Raw genomic sequence first — 8,226 nt, 5'->3', positions numbered from 1 at the left:
AATCTGCATTAGTAACATCTTCTCCATCAGTTTCTTAAGTCTGGACAATCAAAACAATAAACCAAACCGTGATTTGTAGCGTTTGCTGATTTCCAAGGTATAAACGTTTACACTGAAAACTTAGCAATTGGCTCTCACAAACAACTTTAAGATGGCTTCAGCACACCCTTGCTTCCAACCTTCCAAAGTGTCTGTAACTATTCAATCAAAAAAGCTTTAATTAAGTGCCTGATATGCGCTAAGCATTATGTTCAATGCTGGGGATACAGAGATAAAAATGAAGCAGTCAGGGGGGGAGGAGGAGGAAGGGAGGAAAAAAAGAACAAAGTAAAAAATGCACAGCAGAGAGCAAAAGAAAACTTACAAGGAAGCAAAGAAAAGATGGACAGCTCAGAACACAATATGTAGAATTTATTATATAGGCTTTCTTGAAATGGAAATTTATTGCTGTATATTTTCAATCCTCTCTCATATTCTGCTGTGGCACATGGCAATGCTTTTTTTTTCTTTTCTTATTGTGTATTTAAATTTATAATATGTTTCTTGTTTTTATTATTTAAGTTTTGGTATTTAAGTTAAAATAAATTAATAAAAATTTTAAAAAATGAAGGAATCCCTACCCTCAAGGAGCTTACACTCTTTTGGTGGACACAATATATGTGCAGTAAGTATATATATGTGTGTGTGTGTGTGTGTGTAAGGGGAGGAGGGCTGACGTTGGTGCATTCTATTCTGCCATTACATATATAAACAAATATAGTACAAAGAAAATTAAGAAGGGAGAGATCTCTGATAATCATGGAAGGCTTCCACTGGGGTGTGGCTCCTGAGTGAGGCTTGAAGGAAGACAAGGCCTCTGAGACCTGAGAAGGGAGCCTCTTCCAGGCAGGAGGAAATAGCCTACATGAAAGGGAAGCTGTGGTATGGAGGGTACTTTAACTTGGCTGGAATACAAAGCTTGTGAAGAGTAGTCAATAAAAGCTGGAAAATAAGAGCCATATTATAGCTGGCCTTAAAAGTCAGACTGAGTATCTTGGCCTTGGAGGATTAATTATGAAACACACTTCCCCTTCTTTTCTGTTGTGAAGTTAGACTACTAATGTGGAACATTATCTATCTGACTCAGTGGTGACTGGAGGTCTGCATTTGACGTGAGGAAAGACCTGGGTTCATATCTCACTTCCGACACTTATTAGTTGTATGATCCTGAGCAAATCATTTAACCTCTTTAGGCCTCAGTTTCCTAATCTGTAAAATGAGGGGGTTGGACTTGATGACCCCTAAGAACCCTCTCAGCTTTAATCTAGCATCCCATGATGCCCCATCTAATACAGTTACTGCATTGGTTGGCCTTGCTTAATTATCATTTTTCTCTATGCTGTTAAAGAGGGTTTGGTGGAAGCTGGGAGGTATTGGGGGAATTAATATTTAAAGGCATCAATATAATTTTTTAAAAGGAAAAGAGAAGCAAGGTTATGGAATTTGTACTTTATCTCATAGACAACGTCAAGCCACTGACATGGCGATGTGAGGGGTAGCATGGCCAGATCTCTCTCTGCTTTAAGAAGATTATTTTGTTAGTCACGTTGTGAATGGGTCAGTGAGGATAGAGACTACAGAATGGAAAAGCAATTGGAAGGCTGTTGCAATAGTACAGTAAGAGGTGATGAGGACCTGGCTGGAAAAGCTGCTGTTGCTCTCCTTGTTCTCCAAGAGGGCCAATGATGTCACAAGAGTGATGTCTTCACTGGCGTTTGATTTGGATTTAAATGAGACAGAGATGTGCCAAGTCCTCAGCCTCACTCTGTCCTCCAGCATTGTTGAAATCTAGAGGCAAGAGAGAAGTCAGGATGCCTGGCAATGGCCCAGGATGAGCGGATGACCTTGGCTTTTCTAAATTAGGTCTTTCCCTGGTCTGAGCCAATGCCCATTCAGTGGCTAAGGGCTAGGTAAGAATTGAAAGAGAAGATAGCCCAATTTACCACAAAACTATCCATCTGTGACTGGAGACTCTTAGAGTTTGTATAAGTGGAGAGAAGGGGAAGGATAGCGTAGACTTGAAAAGGCCTGTCAACTGATTGGATGTAGGGCATGGAGCTAACTCAGTGGTTTTTGAATGTGGATGACTAGGTGGCAAAGTGGCTTGAGCACTGGGCCAGGAGGCCAGAAGAACTGGGTTCAAGTCTGGCTGAGTGACCCTGCACAAGTCACTTAATCTCTGTCTCAGTTTTCTCAAATGCCAAATGGGGATAATAATAGCACCTTGGGCAGCTAGGTGGTGCAGTGAATAGGGCAGCGGGCCTGGAGTCAGGAAAACTCATCTTCCTGAGTTCAAATCCAGCCTCAGACACTTACTAGCTGAGTGACTCTGGGCAAGTCACTTAAACCTGTTTGCCTCAGTTTCCTCATATGCAAAATGAGCTGGAGAGGGAAATGGCAAACCACTGTAGTATCTTTGCCAAGAAAACCCCAAATGGGGTCTCAGGGAGTTGAACAGGACTGAAATAACGGAACAACAGTAGCAAAAATATCACCTACCTCTAAGAGCTGTTGTGAAAATCAGAGGAAACGATCATTGTAACTCACTTCACATCGTGCCTGGAACATAGTAGGTCCTCAATAAATACTTGTCCCATTCTTTCCCTTTGACTATGAGGGATGGTAATGTCCTTCACTGAAGTAGAGAAGTTTGGAGGTGGGGCAGGTTTGGGGGAGAAGATATTTGCTGATTTCTAGAGGTCCCAGGATGAAAGAGAAAACTTTGGGATAAAAGGGAGGTGGTTAACCATGAAATCGGGGTTCCAAAGGGCACAGGGGAAGGGGAGAGCATGTCGAGCACTTATACAGGAAACAGGCTAAGGCTGGCGGGTGCTTGGCTTTTGCGCCTAGGAAAAGATTCCTCTTGTCATTTCTGTCAAAGGTCAAGGCCCCTTGAAAACAATTCTGTTATAATTATAAATTAAATACGGGCTAATCAGTCTCTGAGCACCTGTCCTACACAGTTAAGTACTTTAGTTAATGGGCTTTGAGATAATTATTTTGACTGCTCAGAGGCCTTCATTTATCCCTTCCTTTTATATTCCATAGCTTTTAAGTTGCTGTAAGCCTGACCTGCCAATAATAGCAGGTTTACTATAGGTGGCCTTTTTTTGGTACTCTGTCCTGGGTGCTTTATATCAATTAACTCTATGAAATAAAAAACAGTAAACAATAGTGGGGAAGAGCACTAGGTTTAGCTTGCCATTTACCAGCGATGTGACCTTGAATAGATAAGTCACAACCTCTCCGAGACTCAATTTCCTCAACTATAGAATGGGGCAAATACCATCCTTTTCCTATGCATCTCACAAGGTTATTGTGAGAGGTGAAAGAGATTGTTTGAAAGTGCTTTGTAAACTCTAATAGTCTGTGCAAATATAAGGTAATATTCTTATTAATCAGGGCGCTTGGCCTGGGCGATCTGCAGTAATGTAAAGGTCTCTGTTCTGGAGGAGCTCCGTTTTCTTGGGAGAAGCACAGGGATGATGCAGAGAGAGCGGCTGATTATTAATGCTTTTTAAAAAGGCAGAAAAAGAAACTGAATTGCTCAAGGCACAATTTATTAATGAGACTTCACTTAGCAACAACTGTGAGTATTTACTTTTTGATGTTGTAAATACAACTAAACAACCCAGAGGAGAGCTGTGAACTGAGCAAGTGACTTACCCACAAATTGATTCCCTCATGTGCAGTGTCAGCTTATGGAGTTAAAATCCCTTGGGGATTTTTTACTTACAGAGCAGTCGATTTACTTGTAAAGTAACACACTTTTTTGAAAACACTCATTACTAATAACCAAAAAACCCAAAATCATTCCTGAGCCGTGGAATCACAGACAGTTTGGACAAACACTAGATAGATAGAAGGGGCAGCTAAGGGGCGTGTGGCCCTGGAGTGAGGAAGAGTCATCTTCCTGAGTTCAAATCCAGCCTCAAGACGTTTACTAGCTGTGTGACCCTGGGCGAGTCACTTCACCTAGTTTGCCTCAGTTTCCTCAACTGTAAAATGAGCTGGAGGAGGAAATGGCCAACCCGTCCAGTATGTTTGCCAAGAAAACCCCCAAAATGGGGCCATGAAGAGTCATCAGATAGGATTGAATGACAACAAACATAGGAAAAGAGTTGTAAGGGATCTAAGAAGCCACTGAATTCAAAACCCCCTCATTTTACAGATGAAAAAATGGAGGCTTTGAGAGGCTACATGACTTGGCCAGCATCACACAGCTAGTCAGTACATGTTGTAGGATTTGAACACAGATCTTCTACCTCCATGCCCAGTGATCTATCTCCTACTCCGTATACAAACATCTATGTTCTTGTTCTTCAATAACTAGGAAAGAGGGAGGAGAAGGAGCAAGAAATATCACAAAGTATAAATTTTGCAGGAAAGATACCCAAAACTTTACATTAGTATTTTTGGTGTTTAAGTTTTAAAGCTATGAACATAATTTTGTGGTTTAGTTGTTTCAGTCATGTCTGACTCTTTATGGCCCCATTCGGGATTTTCTTGACAAAGATACTGGAGTGGTTTGTCATTTTCTTCTTCAGCTCATTTTACAGATGAGGAAACTGAGGCAAACAGAGTTAAGTGACTTGCCCAGGGTCACACAGCTAGTAGGCGTCTGAGGCTGGATTTGAACTCAGGAAGATGAATCTTCCTGACTTCAGGCCCTATCCACTGTGCCACCTAACTACCCCTATAAATGCATTATAGGGCAATTCCTTTTTTCCCTTGAATATGCCTCCCACGTTAAATGAATCACCACTGAGGATGATCCTGGTTTTAGATGGCTTTATGTATTGGTAGCAGCATGGAAAAATTCTTGCTTATCATATGGGAGGCCTAGGCTTCTTTCTCAGTCAATGAAATGGCAAGTTGATAAGTAATATCACAGTGGATAGAGTATCAGACCTGAAATTGGGAAATCCTGGGGTCAAAGCCCACTTCAGACAGTACTTGTGTGACTATAAGCAAGTTTTATTACCTCTCTGGATCTCAGTTTCCTTTTCTGTAAAACGTGAAAGTTGGACTCAAAGGCCTTTAAGGTCTTTTCTAGCTCTAAATCTATAATCCTATGATATTGTCAAAAATCCGTAGGAAACGTTTTTAACTGAAGATATCAGAGAATTACATAACTTCAGGTTTAGGAGGGACCCCGGTGGTCATTTAGTCCAATGTATAACTAAAAAAAAGAATTCCTATAACAACGTACTCGAAAAGTGGTCATGTAGACTCTTTTTGAAGTCCACCAGTGAAAAGGAACCATGCATTACCTCCATTTTGGATACCTCTACCATTGTGTGCAAGTTAGCTAGAAGAAAGTAAAATAATTAAATTTATTTACATAAATAATGGTGGACTGGCCAAAAAGCCCAGTCTTTATGAGCGTACTCTGTGGATAGAATCCCCATGTAGACTTTGGAGCATACACAGACATTCTGTAACAGGTCTATTAGCCACCATGTGGTGAAGGGGATCCTCTTTGGCTGTGAACCAGAATCCCCCCATTCTTTAATTTTTCATCATGAAACCATTATAATTATTAACAAACATTCATTACATATCTATTAAATATTAGCCATTATTTTAAGAACTAGAGATGCAGAGGGCAGCTAGGTGGCGCAGTGGATAGAGCACTGGCCCTGAAGTCAGGAGGACCTGAGTTCAAATCAGGCCTCAGATCAAACACTTGACACTTACTAGCTGTGTGACCCTGGGCAAGTCACTTAACCCCAATTGCCTAAAAAAACCCAAAACAAAAAAAAGAACTAGAGATGCAAAGGAAGGCAGAAACATTGGTCCCTGCCCTCAAGGACCTCACGTCATTTTTTTAAAAAATATTTTACTTTTCCCCCAATTGCACATAAAAGCAATTTCTAACTTTTTAAAAAAAAGTTTTGAGTTTCAAATCCTATTCTTCCCTTCCCCCTCCCTGAGATAGTAAACAATCTGACATAGGTTATACATGTGCAATACTACACATGCATATTGTCATTTTGTAGAAGAAAACTCAGAACAAAAAAAAAAGAGTGAAAAATAGTAAGCTTTGGTCTGTATTCAAATACCATCAGATCTTTCTCTGGAGGTAGATAGCATGTTTCATCATGAGTCCTTTGGGATTGTTTTTAGATCATTGTCTTGATCAGAATAGCCAAGTCATTCACAGTTCTTTATCAAATAACGTTGCTGTTACTGTGTACAATGTTCTCCTGGTTCTGATCACTTCTTTCTGTATCAGTTCATGTAAGTCTTTCCAGTTTTTTTTTCTGAAATCATACAGCTCGTCATTTCTTATAGCACAATAATATTCCATTATAATCATATACCACAACTCATTAAACCATTCCCCAATTGATGGGCATTCCCTTAATTTACAATTCTTATCCAGTGCAAAAAGAGCTGCTATAAATATTTTTGTACAAATCATTTTTTTTTACTTTTTTTTTTTAAATCTCTTTGGGATACACACCTAGCAGATCAAAGGGCACACATAGTTTTTAGTCCTTTGAGCATAGTAAGGACCTCACATTCTAAAGAGGGAAACAACATACAAATAACATGTGCCGTACGTACAAGATATATACAGGGTAAAGTGGAGATAAACTCAGAGGGAAGAAGACACTAGCATTTGAGGTGGGGGTGATGGGTGGGAGGGCAGATTGGAAAAGGACCTTAAAAAAGGATTAAACTGAATCTTCAGAAAACCAGGGAAGCCGGGTGACAGAAGTAAGGAGGGAAAGCATTCTAGACACAAGGGTGGCCAGTGCAAAGGCACAGGTTTCATATATTAGGCAATGCGCCTTTATTAAATATCTACTACTATGTATCAGGGACTGTGGTAAGCATTACGGATACAAAGAAAGGCAAAAGACAGTCCCTGCTCTCAAGGAGAAACAAGAAGAAGGCCAATGGAAGAGAATGAAGTTTAAGAAAACTGGAAACCTAGGAAGGCGCCATGTTGTAAAGGGCTTTGAAAACCAAGGAGAGGGTTGTTTTACTTGATCCTGGAGGTAATAGGGAGTGACATTTAGGAAGATCACTTCAGCTGCTGAGTGGAAGATAGACTGGAGTGGGGAGAAGCTTGAGGCAGAAAGCTATGGAATAGTCCAGATAAGGGATTGCACCAGGGTGACAGTTGTGTGAGTGGAAAGGAAACATACACCCAAGACATTGTTAAGGTAGAAACAACAACATTTGGTGATAGATTGGATATATGGGGAAGATGTGAGTAAGAATTAGGCATGACACTAGGATTGTAAAGGCTAAGTGACTGGGAGGATGCTGGTATCCTTGACAGCAATAGGGAAGTCGGGAAGAGGGCAGGGCTTGGGAAGAAAGGTAATTAGTTGTTTTGGAAATCTTGAGTTTGAGATGTCTATGGGACACCTGGTTCAAGACTATGGACAAAAGAGAGGTTAAAGCTAGATAAATGATATGAGAATCTTCTGCATGGAAGACTCACTCCCACTGGAAATAAAAAATATCCAAACAATGTTTGGGGGATGGATTTTTTCATAGTTTAACAAACATGCCCGTATCTTATAGGTTCTCTTGGACTTCCAAGAATGACCTTGATCTATATTATTGAAAGAAAAAGTTTCATCAGTAAAAATTATCCTTTTCCGATCTTCAAAACTTCAGTCTTTCTGTTACCTTTTCAATGAAACAGAGATTAAGTGACTTGCCCAGGGTCACAAAGCTAGTAAGTGTCTGAGGTCATATTTGAATTCAAGTATTCCTGATTCCCTGCCAGGCACTCTATCCACCGTGCCACACATACATGTGTATGTGTATATGTATGTGTATGTGTATGTGTGTGTGTATGTGTATGTGTATGTGTATGTGTATGTGTATGTGTATGTGTATGTGTATGTGTATGTGTATGTGTGTTGATATGCATATGCATATGCATACGTACATGTATATATGTATTTATGTATTACATACACCTGTGGCTACTAGATGCACATATGAGCCTGGCTGCTGTCAGCTCTGACAGATTGTCATTGACTAAAGAAGGACACTATCCCATGACCTACCAGGGATATTGGCACAGGAGGGAACCCTACTGCTATCATACCTTTAGATGCCAAAGGCCCTATAACCAGGAGGCAGGGGAGCACCATAGCTAATTAAAATCTCTTTAAACAGAATTATGAAAGGCAACATTTAACTTATTTTTTAAAA

The sequence above is a fragment of the Phascolarctos cinereus genome, unplaced genomic scaffold (assembly GCF_003287225.1).
Source record: "Phascolarctos cinereus isolate Bilbo 61053 unplaced genomic scaffold, phaCin_HiC Scaffold_3;HRSCAF=262, whole genome shotgun sequence".
Lineage (NCBI taxonomy): Eukaryota > Metazoa > Chordata > Mammalia > Diprotodontia > Phascolarctidae > Phascolarctos > Phascolarctos cinereus.
Note: the sequence above shows the minus strand (reverse complement) of the source record.